The following is a 13,817-nucleotide window of genomic DNA, read 5'->3' on the forward strand; positions in this document are numbered from 1 at the left end:
AAAAATTAGGAAAAGGACCCTTGAATAGTCTATTGACTAAGTTTAGGTACAAATTTTCCAAACTTCTAAGTACTAAATTGAGCAATTTTACATGAATCCCATGGATATAATCAATTGAATAAATTCTTATATTTAGAACTTCCATACAAACATCATTTCAACTTTTGGACTGATCTAAGCATTAAAATTGATTGTTGAATTCATATTGAAGTGTTCATAGACGTGGTCATAACGATGGTCATAACAAACTCTCCTACCTGATGATGTATCGTTTGAAATATCAACAAAGAATTCTCATTCTTGCAAAGAAAATTTTAAACATCAGCATTCATCAACTTCTCATATATGTCTCAAAAAAAAGGCAGCATGTTGATGTTAATAGCTTTAAATTCTCGAAAGGTAACAATGTAAATCGGTGATGGTTCCAACCTACTCAATGATATTCTAGTCAACATTAGAATAGGTATTATTAAGAATTTTCATGGTGTTTACCATTTTTTCTTTAGTTAATCAATATTTTAGCGATTAGTATAGGACATCACTTTGAAATCAACTTAAGGTCAAACTCTCAAAATCAAAACATTTTGTATGTTGAGTGTTTGAATGTGGGTTAAGAGGATTGACTTTCAGAGCCTGGTTCCCCTCCCTTATCCATAGAAAACTTTACACGTACCCGTAGAACATGGTTTGATGATTAAGTTAATAAGAGATGAAAATATATGATATATGCTAAAAGAATTAAGAGACATCAATCATAGATATTCTGATGAAATGCTATACAAGGATTCAAATAGGTGTAAATTAATAGGAGATGAAAATATATGATATATACTAAAAAAATTGAGGCATCAATCATGGATCTTTTTATGAAATGATATACAAGGATTCAAATAGGTGTAAATTAATTTTGCTGAGAAATAATCCTCTTTTCAAGCAAAAATCTAATAAGATTATAGAAAATTCAATCAAGTTTTAAATAAATAAGATTTTTGACTTTCTACATGGCTAGATTTCACGAGAACAATTTTCTACAAGATTAAATGACTCCATTTAGATATATGAATATTAGGTTTAGTCAACTACAACAATAAGCACCATGAAAATTCTTGGAGAATGATTTCTCGCTTAGAAATGGCGAGAACTATCACCAGGAAGGTTGGAACCATGAACCATGAATGATTCCAACTTGCCCTAGACAATTCTAGCTAGGCATTTATTACAAGTATGCATGGTGGCACCTAGTAATAAAAGTTAAAAAGTCAAAATATACTAATATGAAATAGACATAACAAGTCCAAATATATGAAATATACAAAAAGAATTAAGCGATATCAACCATTCATCATTCAATGAAATGAAATCCACATGAGTTCACAATCACTATGGTGGATACTGAGAATACGTTACTTGAGCAATGAATTTTAAACATTTTCCTTTATTAACTTTTATTACATGGAATTTTCACGAGGGTTGTTATAGAGCCCGCCACCACCCCCCCCTTAGGGAACACCGTCCTTGGTGTTCAATGAAACCTATAACCAACAAGATCACTGAAAGAAAACATACTTCCCATGGAGATTTATAACTTAACTTGTTGCAATATTTACAATGTTCAACCTAATGGGAAGCAAACCAACATGAAAACATAACAACATGACAACCATAATGATATGATACCCATACCACTTATTTGAGATTTATAACACAACTCATGGCGATATTTACATCCATATACATATGTACATATACCAAAATATCACATCAAACATATACCCAAAACATATATCAAGGGCATTTGGTCAACCAACAAATAAGGACAGATACATAGCCCACATTTGATCAGCCATCTCCCATCTCCCATGTAGCTTCATCGGGCCCAAAGTGCTTCCACTACACTTTAACCTGCTCGCTTGCTTGGTTTCGAAGCATGAGTACTTTTCTCTGCAATATACAATGAGGTTCTAGCTAGAATTCTCCATCTGGCTCCACCTGCAATACAAACCAGTCAATCACATGATCAACATCTTTAACATACTTCTTAAGCAATGCCACATGGAAAACATCATGGACTTTCACTATCGGAGGTAATGCAAGTCGATAGGGTACTAGTCAAATCCTTTCAAGAATCTTGAAAGGTCCACACAACTGAGGTTCTAGCTTGGCACATGATCCAATCCACAAGGATCTCTTCTCTGGCTTGATGTGCAAGTACACTTGTTCTCCAACCTAAAACTCCTTAAACAACCTATTTCGGTTTGCATAGCATTACTTCATGCCCTGTGGTGACTTTAGATTCTTCTTGATTACCTGCATTTCCTGTTCCATTTCTTCTAACATGTCTAGTCCAGTCAACACCCTGTTAACTGGATCACTCCAATTTATGGGAGTATTAAAAATCCGTTCATACAATGCCTCAAGTGAACTCATCCTCAGAGATTCCTTACACCTATTGTTGTAAGAAAACTTAACCAGTGGAGGATATTGTTCCCACTTCTACTATTGATGCATCACATACATCCTGAACATGTCATCTAATATCTTGTTGACCCTCTCTGTCTATCCATCTGTCTGTGGATGATAAGTTGTATTGAAGGCCAACTCTACCCCTAAACCTGTAAACAACTCCTTCTAAAACTTGGAAGTTAGCTTAGCATCCTTGTCTGACCTAATCTTCTTCAGAACCCCATGCAATCTAAACACATCTCTGATGAACACCTATGCCACATCATTAGTTGAATACATAGTCATCACTGGAATGAAGTGTGCTACCTTAGTCAACCTTTCCACCACAACCATGATGGAATCATGCTGTCTAGATGTCCTCGGAAAACCTGTGATGAAATCCATGGAAATGACCTCGCATTTCCATTTTGGAATCACAATCGACTATATTAGTCCACCTAGATTCATACACTCTGCCTTTACCTGCTGACAGTCCAAACATCTAGCAACAAACTTTGCCACATATTTTTTCATATTTGGCCAATAAATAAAATTATTTACTGTTGTCAATGTCTTTTGGTAGCCCGGGTGACCTGAATACAGTTTCACATCATAATCCCTCGAGACAATGTTCTTGAGCTCACTATTGTCTGGCACATATATCATGTCCCTAAATTTGATCAAGCCATATGTTGAGAGATGATTGTACACATCCTGTGCACCTGTACCTTAACTCTACTGTAATCTGTACATAAGATCTATATACCTCTCATCCTATTAATATGCCTGTAAAATCTGATCCTGTAAGTTTGTCCCATAAGAACTCATAGCTACAATGTGATTTACCTATATCCGCATGCTAAGAGCATATGCAATCATACTCTCTTTACCCTTGATGTACCTAATCTCAAAGTCAAACTCACTGATCATGGCCAACCATCTAGCCTGCCTAGCATTCAAATTCGGCTAGTCAAATAGGTATCTCAACTCATTGCGATCACTCATCAACACAAACCTCCTACCAAGAAGATAGTTCCTCCACATATTCAATGCATGAATGATCGCTACCAACTCAAGATCATGTGTCAAATATTTCTACCCGTGCTCATTCAATTTCCATGACTCATAACATACTACTTGTCCTTCCTGCATAAGGACTCAACCAAGTCCTCTCTTGAGAGCATCTGTACACACTACAAACTATTTTTCCAAGTCTGTAATCTTTAACACAGGAGCGTTTGTCAACAATTGTTTTGATTGTTCAAAACTTGTTACACATTCTTCTCTCCATTCAAATTTCTTACCTTTCCTCTGCAATGATGTAATAGGATATGCAATTTGAAAGAAGTTCCTGATGAACCTCCTATAATAGCCTGGTAACCCGATGAATGATCTTACCTCATCCACATTTCTAAGATTTTCCCACTCCGTGATATCTCTTATCTTCTCTAAATCTACTGCTATGCCTTCCTTAGAGACCACATGCCCCAAGTAATGTACCTATGTTTGAAAGAAACTGCATTTACTGAGTTTAGCATACAATTTATGCTCTCTCAATAGTCTCAACATTGTTGCTAAATGCTCGTCATGTTCTTCCTCATTCTTAGAATATATAAAAATGTCATCAATGAATACAATAACAAACTTATCTAGATAAGGACGCAACACACTATTCATCAAGCATGCGAAGGTAGATGGAGCATTAGTCAAACCAAATGGAACTACAACACACTCATATTGCCCATACCTGGTCCAGAAATATGTCTTGTAAATGTCCTCTTCCTTGATGTGTACTTGGTGATATCTGCATCTCAAATCAATCTTTGAGAATACTGTTTCTCCCTTTCACTGATCAAATAAGTCATCAATCCTCGGCAACAAATACTTGTTCTTGATGGTCACCTTGTTCAACTGCCTGTAATCAATGCATAACCTGAGAGTACCATCTGTCTTCTTCACAAACAATACTGGTGCACCCCAAGGTGATACACTTGACCTAATGTATCCCTTATCAAGCATTTCCTTCAATTACAACTTCAATTCTACTAACTCTGGAGTGTTCATCTGATATGGTGATTTTGATGTTGGTGTTGCCCCTGGTACTAAGTCAATGGAGAAGTCCACTTCTCTGTAAGGACAAAACTCTGAGATCTCCATTGGAAACACATCCTAAAACTGCTGTAAGATCAGGTACCTACTCAATATCTTTGCATCCTCATCCTGCTTACCTTTATCACTAGAAATGTATACTGCAAATAACACACACCCTTTTCTATGACTATGTTTTCTTGCATAGCTATCACCATCCTAACTGATGTTGCTTTTCTGTTACCTTGTAAGATTCTCTGCTCACCATTGTCATCCAAGCACACAGTATATTTATCGTAACAATCCACTTTGATCCTATGAAGATAGAACCAACCCATACCCAAAAGCATACTATATGACGCCAATGGTAATATGTTCAAATGTGTTGAAGTAGACATACCATTCAACTCAAATGAAAAATCTCTTACCCAATGATGGACTCTCTTCTTGGTACCTATAACCAACTGCACTAACCAAGATTCTGCATGCACTTCTTTATTCAAACCACACTTATCCACCAAGTCAGGGTCAACATAACTATAATTCGATATAGGGTCAATCAAGTTAGAAACAACTTGATGATAAAGTTTACTGTCCATCTCAATGATAGATGCCTTATGATCTGCCTTCTTATTATCTAGCACTGCATAGATACGAGGAATACTTTGCCCAACATCCCCAACAATCTGCGCCTCTTATGCAATATAGACATGAAGCCTAAAACTTTGATTTTGTAGACAATCCCTCTTAAGATGCTCCTTACCACATGTCCAACACTCCAACCGTCCTGTACCATCACCTTTATTATTTTGTTGTGCCCCATGTCCCTATCTAGCTACATTTAACTTCTTATGTGGTGAAACATTCTCTTTTTCTTCTGCATTCTGAGGCCTTGTTCTTTTCGGCTTTCATTTACCTTTACTTTTATCTTTCCGTTTCCATCCTTTGCTCAGACTTTGTCTTACACTTTGACTGTTCATATCAATTCTTTAGTTTTCCAATAACTTCCTCAAGTGATCGAGGCTCATCATATTCAATTCGATATCTAAATGTTAATGGAAATTCACTGACAAATCTCTGAACTTTAGTATTTTCATCTTTAAGATATAGTACATACCTCAATAGCTCCAAGAACATGGTCGTATACTCCTCATCTATCATCGATCCCATTTTGAGCTCATAGAATTCCTTTTCTTTGTTGTCATAGTACCTTTTCGACAAGTACTTCTTTCTAAAGAGTCTCTTGAATTCATGCCAACTCAACTCCTTTGTCCTGATGTCTCTGATCCATTTTACATCTTCCCACAAGATGTTTGCTTTACCTTTCAGGATGCAAATAGTTATTCTGGCCCTCATATTCTTTGTATACGCATGCAATTTAAAGAAGTTATTCATGCCAAGTATCCAAGCCTCTGTATCCTCAGGATTCTTCAACTCTCCATCAAAATTAAGTGGCTTCGCTCTCTTTAACTCATCCGACAAGTATCCCCTATCACTCCTCTTGTAAGGGTGATAAGGATGACGATCATAGTGCTTGTCAAAACCAGAACTAGAATAGTACATGTGTTCGTCATCTCTCCTATCCGAAGTATCCAAGAATCTACCATATCTTATTGTGTCATCTCTATCTGACTTGTGACGACCATGAGACCTACTTCCATATGCTCCATTAGTCCCATTATCTTGTCCATAGTTGACTCAGAGTGGTCCATGTCTCTGCAATTCTAACAAACTCCAAAGAATTATTGCATTGACTTCTTCTTGTTTCTTCTGTGCCTACATGATTATGTCATTATCTGCTTTACAATCCCTTATTTATTCCTTCAAACTCCTCAATGTGTCTTCTAAGTTAGAAGAGTTCCCAACACCACACTGCTCATCTGATTCATAAGGAGAATCTTTGTAGTATACCATCTTGCTGGTCATCTTGATCCCTTCCTGCAAGACATACTATGTCAGCTAAGCCCAATCATAAACAAACCAATGTACCTTAGTATAACTCAGGGATGATATCTCATCTGCAAGACCAACTAGATTAGCATAATACATATATAAACATAATCATATCAAAATTTAATCATCATCTCAACCATTATCTAGTCATTAATGCATGACCATACCCACCACACATCATAACCTCATGCATGGAAACTATAACCATATCATTGCATGAATAACAAATATGTATGATACACACACATACACAATACATACAAACATTGACATGCATATTCAATGCATAACGAACATAAACTCATGATAAATACATCCAACAACAATGGCATTAACTTTTCACATGGAAACACCACTGCAACCATAACCAACACCATGCATACGCAACCAATACATAGACCAAAAACATGAGAATACATATGCAACCGATGTGAATGCATGACCAACACATCGCCCATCTTGTTCAAGGGGTGAACAATGCTCTGATACCACTCTGTAACACCCTCCTCCCACATCTACCCAAGTAACTGGCCAACCATGGTAAACATGTGACAAGAGGCTACCATGATCTGATTCAAACTCCTAGGTCACCTTAAGGAATTGGAATCGACAAAACACAACCAAAATGACCATCCACAAATCCTACAAAACCTCCTGAGCTACCCCACCTTTCTAGGTGATTAACCCCTAATGAAACTCAACATTTCAGGGACCTAGAGCCCCAATCGCTCCCTTGCCAAGCCCTCCAAGTGACTGAGGGTCCTAATTGCTCCCATGAGTCTGCCTGAGTGTGATGTAACCTTTTTTTGCCAATGCTATGCGAGTGACTATGAGATTTAAGGCTAAAATCTAGGGCTAAGACTAAGTCACTGCCCAGAACTTCATGGAATTTACAAAAATGAAAGAAAAACATATAGACAATGATGCCAATACAAATTCTTGAACAAAGAATTGACTGGATCACTACTAGCCATGACATACATTTTGTCAAACATGTCATAAATATGTATTCTACAGGTTTAAACAACAAATATGAGCATAAGGGTCTTATACTTATCTGAGAATCGCTAAGAAGCATTGATGCTTGATCACATTAGTTACATTGTTTTGTATTAGGTCATAGGTTCATTAATCAATAATTTACAAATCTGAACATGATGAGAACCATACATTTTCATTGTCATAAACATATTCATAACCAACATATAAACAACAAAAATAATGAGGATGCAACAACCATAAGTGCCATATATGAACTAGTACATTGCTCATAAAATACTAAGTAAATGAACTCTTATTAATGAATGCAAAAGCCAACCCGGTATGGGAATACCATGTTCCACTCGACTGTAGATTAGATGAGTCAAGCCTTTCTTCAACCAATCACCCCAGTGCCATATTCCAAGCATGAATGTGTGACTCAAACCAAAAGAACCAACCAGGTCTTCCCAAGGTTAAACCACCTCACCCTCATCAATAGAATCAAGCTTTACTGCAATCTTCACCAAATCACTCGGCCATAAACAATAAACACATAATACCAGGCTTTACTATAATCCCCACTGGATCACTAAGCCATAACCCACCAAGACACACAATATTTGGCTTTACTGCAACCCACAGTCCGATTTAGGGGTCACTAGGCCAATGGCTTTACCACAATCCACATTTTGGTTCAAGGATCACTAGGCCATGTGTTCTCTCATTCAAAGATCCACCTCACTCAACTTCAAATCCATTCGGCAATCCAGCTCAACAAAAACATGAGAACCCCATCTCCCCATGGCTATATGGAAATGGGAAGGCAAGGATGAAGAACACTATCACACCTAGCAAAAACCATGCCCATGATAGCAAGAGAGCCAAGAACACACACACATAACCATGCATGCCAAATCTAGCAAGTAAATCACACTTGCAAATCGATACCTGCAAGTAAACCCATTGTAGTTGCTCGATCCCGCTCTTCCTTGCTTGATCTTTGCTTCCTCTTTGCCTTCTTTACCTTTCTTGATCCAATGTTGAAGTGCTCCAAGAAAACTCTAAGTGTCCAAGAGTGTGAGAGAGAGAATAGAGAGAAGACTCCAAAACTAAACTGACCAAAAGCCATGAACTGATCCTCAGAAGCTTTTTTATTAATGTGGCCTCTATTTTCTTCATTTTCCATTATTTTCCTTCATTTTCCTCCTCACATGTAACCTATGACTTTTCACTTTCATTTTCTCTTAATTTCCATTATTTTCATAAATAAATTGCCAATTAATTTTCTCCTAATTTCCATTATTTTCATAAATAAATTTCCAATTAATGTCATTTTTCCTTTCCAAAGTCTTTGCGAATTTCTTTAGCCATAATAAACCAGATGAACACCCACACTAAAATTTCTTGCACAACATTCAACTTGGAAAAAGTGTCTGATAACCATAATTATTATTTTACCTTTATTAATTTTTATTACATAGAATTTTCACCATACAATGAGATTTCTTTTTTCACCATATATTTTTTGACTCATGATATTCTAATAAGAAAAATGAATCATTGTTGTTTATTGTTCTAATTCTCTAAAATATGTGCGAGATTATTGAAAAAATAGTAACATATCATCCTCCTTCTGCATCGAAAAACATCTTAATTAAACTCTAATAAGTGAGTTAACATTTTTTTTTAAGTTTTTTTGTTGAGTAAATCTCTTCGAGAAGGTACATAGAAAGTAGATAAGGTCAAGGTCAATTGGAAGTACCACCATTCTCTTCATTTTTACAGCTTTATGAAAAAAAATTTGCAATGAGGAATTAAAAAAAAATATCTATTAAAATAATTGATCAAATTTGTTAAAAAAATATAAATTTATCTTTCTTTAATAAATAATTAATTAAATTAAAATTAAAATATATAATTTTTTTTCCATTTATATTTATTTAAATCAGAATAAATTTATATTAAATATGGATTTAACATGAGTTTAGAGGAATTTACTTCATAATTTTTATTTTAGTGGACATGTAAAATTTCAATTCAATTTTCATGACAGACAATTTCAATTCAATTTTGATGATGGATGCAAAATTTCAATTCAATTTTGATGACGGACGCAAAATTTCAATTTTATTTTGATGACACACCGATAGTGTTATACATCATATTGGGTTGTAAAATAAGCCACATCAAATTAGGTTGTAGAATGAACCTATCTCTAGACTCAATCATATAAAATAATCTTACAAGAAACCACCAGAGCTTCAAACAATGACCAAATTTAGTAAGCTACTTTTCATCCCATGTTTAATGGATTTAACATCTTAAATCTGGGCTAAAATTTTATATTTATAGATTAACGAGGATGATTATAAGATGATATGAAATTCTTAATGCTTTGACTTTTATAGAGCTATGGGAAGGTTACAATTTTATAGGTAATAATTAGTTGTTTAATTATATACAATTTAAAATATTATTGAATGATGTAATTTACCATGTTTATATATTTTTAATGAATTTTAAAAATATTATCATTATTTTTTTTTTTTAAATATCAAAATCATTGTATCGCCAAACAAAAAAATCTCAAAATTTATATCAGTAAAATTACACATAAAAACTCGATGGCAGAATGGTTTGTTGCATCTTAGTCTTACATTCTTAAGTTCCAAAATGTGCGATTGTTGATGGCATGCAGGTTCAAAAGTTAAAAATTCCTTAATTTTATATTATAATTATATTAGAGTAAATACTCATGCTTACATAATGGTGATGTCTTGTAAATTCAAGAGCGCCCAGGGAAAGAGAAATTGATTACTTTATTCGAAATCCTATTTATATCAGAAAATCCTCATTTTGTAGAGTATTTACCCATCTTGAATGGTCGAAATGAGGGGTACGTTGGTTAGTATTTACCCATCTTGAAGGGTCGAAATGAGGGTACGGTGCTAAACCAGAATCTACATACATGAATCTTAAAAATCAAAACACAAAATAAAATAATCATAAAAATGGGAGAAAACAGCATAGCACAGCCCATTTGCCATGGGTTCACTAGCCTGTGGCCTTTATGTGGTGGCCACAATGTCCACAGGTCTCATATATTTTCCCTCACTTTATTCCTTTTTCTTCTAATCTAAGTAAAATAAAACTATCATACTATGCAGGGCAAGGTGTTACATTGGGATTGATGAGAACTGTAGGCTTACAGAATTCCTGACTGGAGTTTGTTCACCCTACTGGAAATCATGCGTTGGCTGCCGAGATTGCTGCGTTCGTTCTCCAGTCAGACACTACAGCGGCCATGGCTTTGTACGAACTGCCCCCTTCTTTCAACGCATTCATGGCCTTCTCCTTCAATTCTCTTGCTCTCGCCCTTACCCTCATCCCACTTTCTCCTTCCATCAACTCCCTAACTGCTCTCTCCACTTCTCCTCCTTTTACGAAATCATCGCTTTCCATCTTTGCTGCGATTGCCACCTTAAACTCTTCCATCAGTAGAAGCCTGTTTATTTTCTGTTCTGCAAAAAGAGGCCAACAGATAATCGGCACTCCATGTGAGATGCTCTCCAGGGCAGAATTCCAGCCACAGTGAGAAAGGAAACCGCCGGTGGATGGGTGAGAGAGAACGGGAATCTGAGGCGCCCATGAAGCAAGAACAAGTCCTCGGTCTCGGGTTCGACTCTCGAATCCCTCGGGTAACAGTTGGGAAAGCTCTGTTTCCTCGATGGACAGAAAGCTGCTGGACGGACTGCGGAGCACCCACAGAAAGCGATGTTGACTTGCTTCCAATCCCATGGCGAGTTCGGTCACCTGAGCCCTGGGCAGAGCGGCTCCGCTTCCGAAAGAAACGAAGAGAACCGAGGAAGGCGGCTGATTGTCTAACCACTTGAGGCAATCCGCCCGTCCGTTTTCCACAAGTTCATCGTTGAGTTGAAGCGGCGATGATGAGATGAGCGGCCCAACTGGATAAATGTGGGGCATTCGACGAATCTCTTCCGTGGGATTAGATATCTTTCCTTCCACAAGAGCTTTGATCGCTTCATGCTCTAGTTCCTGGAACGTGTTTACCAAAATGCCCTTTACTTCCCACAGGCGTGAGCAATGGTTGAGGATCCAGTAAAAGCCTTCATCCGACCTGTCCTGAAAGGGACTCGGCAGATCACTGCCAGGGATCGGCGGAATGCCCGGTAACACTATTGGAAAATCTACATCCTTAAACGAAATTGGGATCTCAGAGACAAGTTTGGGAATAGATAACGTGACTGAAAGCATAGAAGCAGTGGAAGTGAAGAATACGTATGTGGGTATACAGAGCTCGGCGGCCACACCGAACATAGTGGAGCAAAAAACATCAGTGATGAAAGCAGACACGGGAGAGGCAGAGTGGACGAGGGATGTTAGAGCATTTTTCACTGATCCTTTCGATTTCTCCAAAAGTTTAGATATGTAAGTTTCTAATTTCAGATGTTCTGCGCCCTCTATCTCCTCCTCCGGCAGCTGGATGGTGTTGATTTCGAGACCCGAGGACGCCATGGACTCCGAATAAGCAGCCATGAGAGCAGGCGAGAACATCCATTTGCTGGTGATGAAGGTGATGGAGAGTCCATGGCTGCTGGCGAGGCGTTTGGCGAGTTCAGCGACAGGAATGAGATGGCCCATTCCGGCGGAGGGAAAGATAGCAACGTGGGGCTTACGGCTTTCCATGGGTGTTCAGGGTAACTGAGTACAAGTAACAGGGAAGAGTATGATGGGTATCTCGCTTCGCTCCGGACATATCATTTTATTCTGTCGCCCCACGCCTTCACTCCATTCTCTCCTCAGTGAAGATGAAGTTAATGACTGCATTGTGCAAACGGCATCGCTTCCGTAAGCAAGCTGGAAAACGTGGGATGACATTTTCTTTTAAAATTCGTTTTTCATTTCATTTTTTAAAGGTAAATTGAAACCGCGGGATTTCAAAACTGGTTTACATGTAAACTAATATCACCTTTTATCATTAAAATTATTTCTGGTTCATTGACGAGAGTGTTACCAGTGTATTGAAGGGTAACTTTGAAGCAATCTATCTGGTTATAAGAGACACTGCCATTTGTCCAGTTATTACGTAAAAATTAAACCTATTAAACAACTAAGATGAATGGGTAACTAAAATTTTGATGCCACTTCGTTGAATTTTTTAATCAAATTATAGTGGAACAATGGGCTGAATTTTTTAATCAAATTATAGTGGAACAATGGGCATCATTCATCCAATGTATGATGTTTTCAGGTTAGGTTGATAAGGTCAGCACATATAGTGACCAAATTCGGATTGAATAAAAATTCAAAATATTTTTCGATTTGAACATTACACATTTTAAATGCGTAATCTAACCAGGTGGAGGCAGAGAAAGAGGAGTTGCCAGGAAAGTTACGAAAATTCCGGTTATATTTAGAGAAAATTTGGCAAGGATTTTTGTAAATCCAAGTTATAATTGTTAAACTTCACAATTTTAGCTGTTCTAAACGTTTTTGATGGTGTTGAATCCATTTCCACCATCAAAAACATGATTCAAACACTGCCTCTACAAATTTTTTTACCCGGATTCCAACCACTTTTGACCATCTAGACAATTCCTCCACTTCATTAAATAACTCCCATTTTAAATATATATTTGGTTTTTGTTAATAATAATTTTTTCGATTCATTAAAAAAAATTCTTATCTTACAGGAAAATATATAACCTATAATATTTATAAAAAAAACAAGTATTTTTAACCATTAAACTCAAAAAAAAAAAAAAAAAACATATATCAAAAATTAACAAATTTGTTAATAAAGTACGAAACATGTGTTATGCCTATGCTAACCAACCTGGACCTATTCTCTTTGATTTCTAACCTGAGTGGCTCTTTGTAAGTGAACGAGGACTCCGGTTAATGAAAGAGTTAGGGCCTGATGTTCCTTAGTTGATGAAACAGGATCCTGTCGACACCTTATAAAAGAAAACGGGTCGTTAGCTAAGTTCATGAAAGTGATTGACGGGGAAAAGGGGTTGTGAAAAAGAAGGGGTATATAATTGTATTCCACTGTATCAACAAATTAACAAATTTGTTAATAAACTACGGAACACAAATGTTTATCAATGGAAGGTCATATCACTCTCACACAGTCAATTCTTATGCAGCTGGGGATATATTGGGCTCACTTGTTTGGCATCCTCCAGATGATAATAAAATTACTAAACTGCATAATGGCAAACTATATTTGGTTAGGTGCAAGAATACGTTGCGAATATCATTTGGTCAAGTTGTAGATGATTACTAGACCGAAAAAGCTGGGCAAATGGGGTGTTCTAAATCTAAAAAAA

The 13,817-nt window shown here is 36.7% G+C and overlaps 1 pseudogene; it reads right to left on the reverse strand.

Moving 5' to 3' along the window:
- Window positions 1-10,406: 10,406 nt before the first annotated feature.
- Window positions 10,407-12,252, reverse strand: LOC149158417 (UDP-glycosyltransferase 72B1 pseudogene; annotated as a pseudogene).
- Window positions 12,253-13,817: the final 1,565 nt, after the last annotated feature.

This window comes from Pinus tabuliformis, chromosome 5_2, assembly GCF_031772625.1.
Source record: "Pinus tabuliformis cultivar Carrire ecotype Pingquan chromosome 5_2, CPIR1, whole genome shotgun sequence".
Lineage (NCBI taxonomy): Eukaryota > Viridiplantae > Streptophyta > Pinopsida > Pinales > Pinaceae > Pinus > Pinus tabuliformis.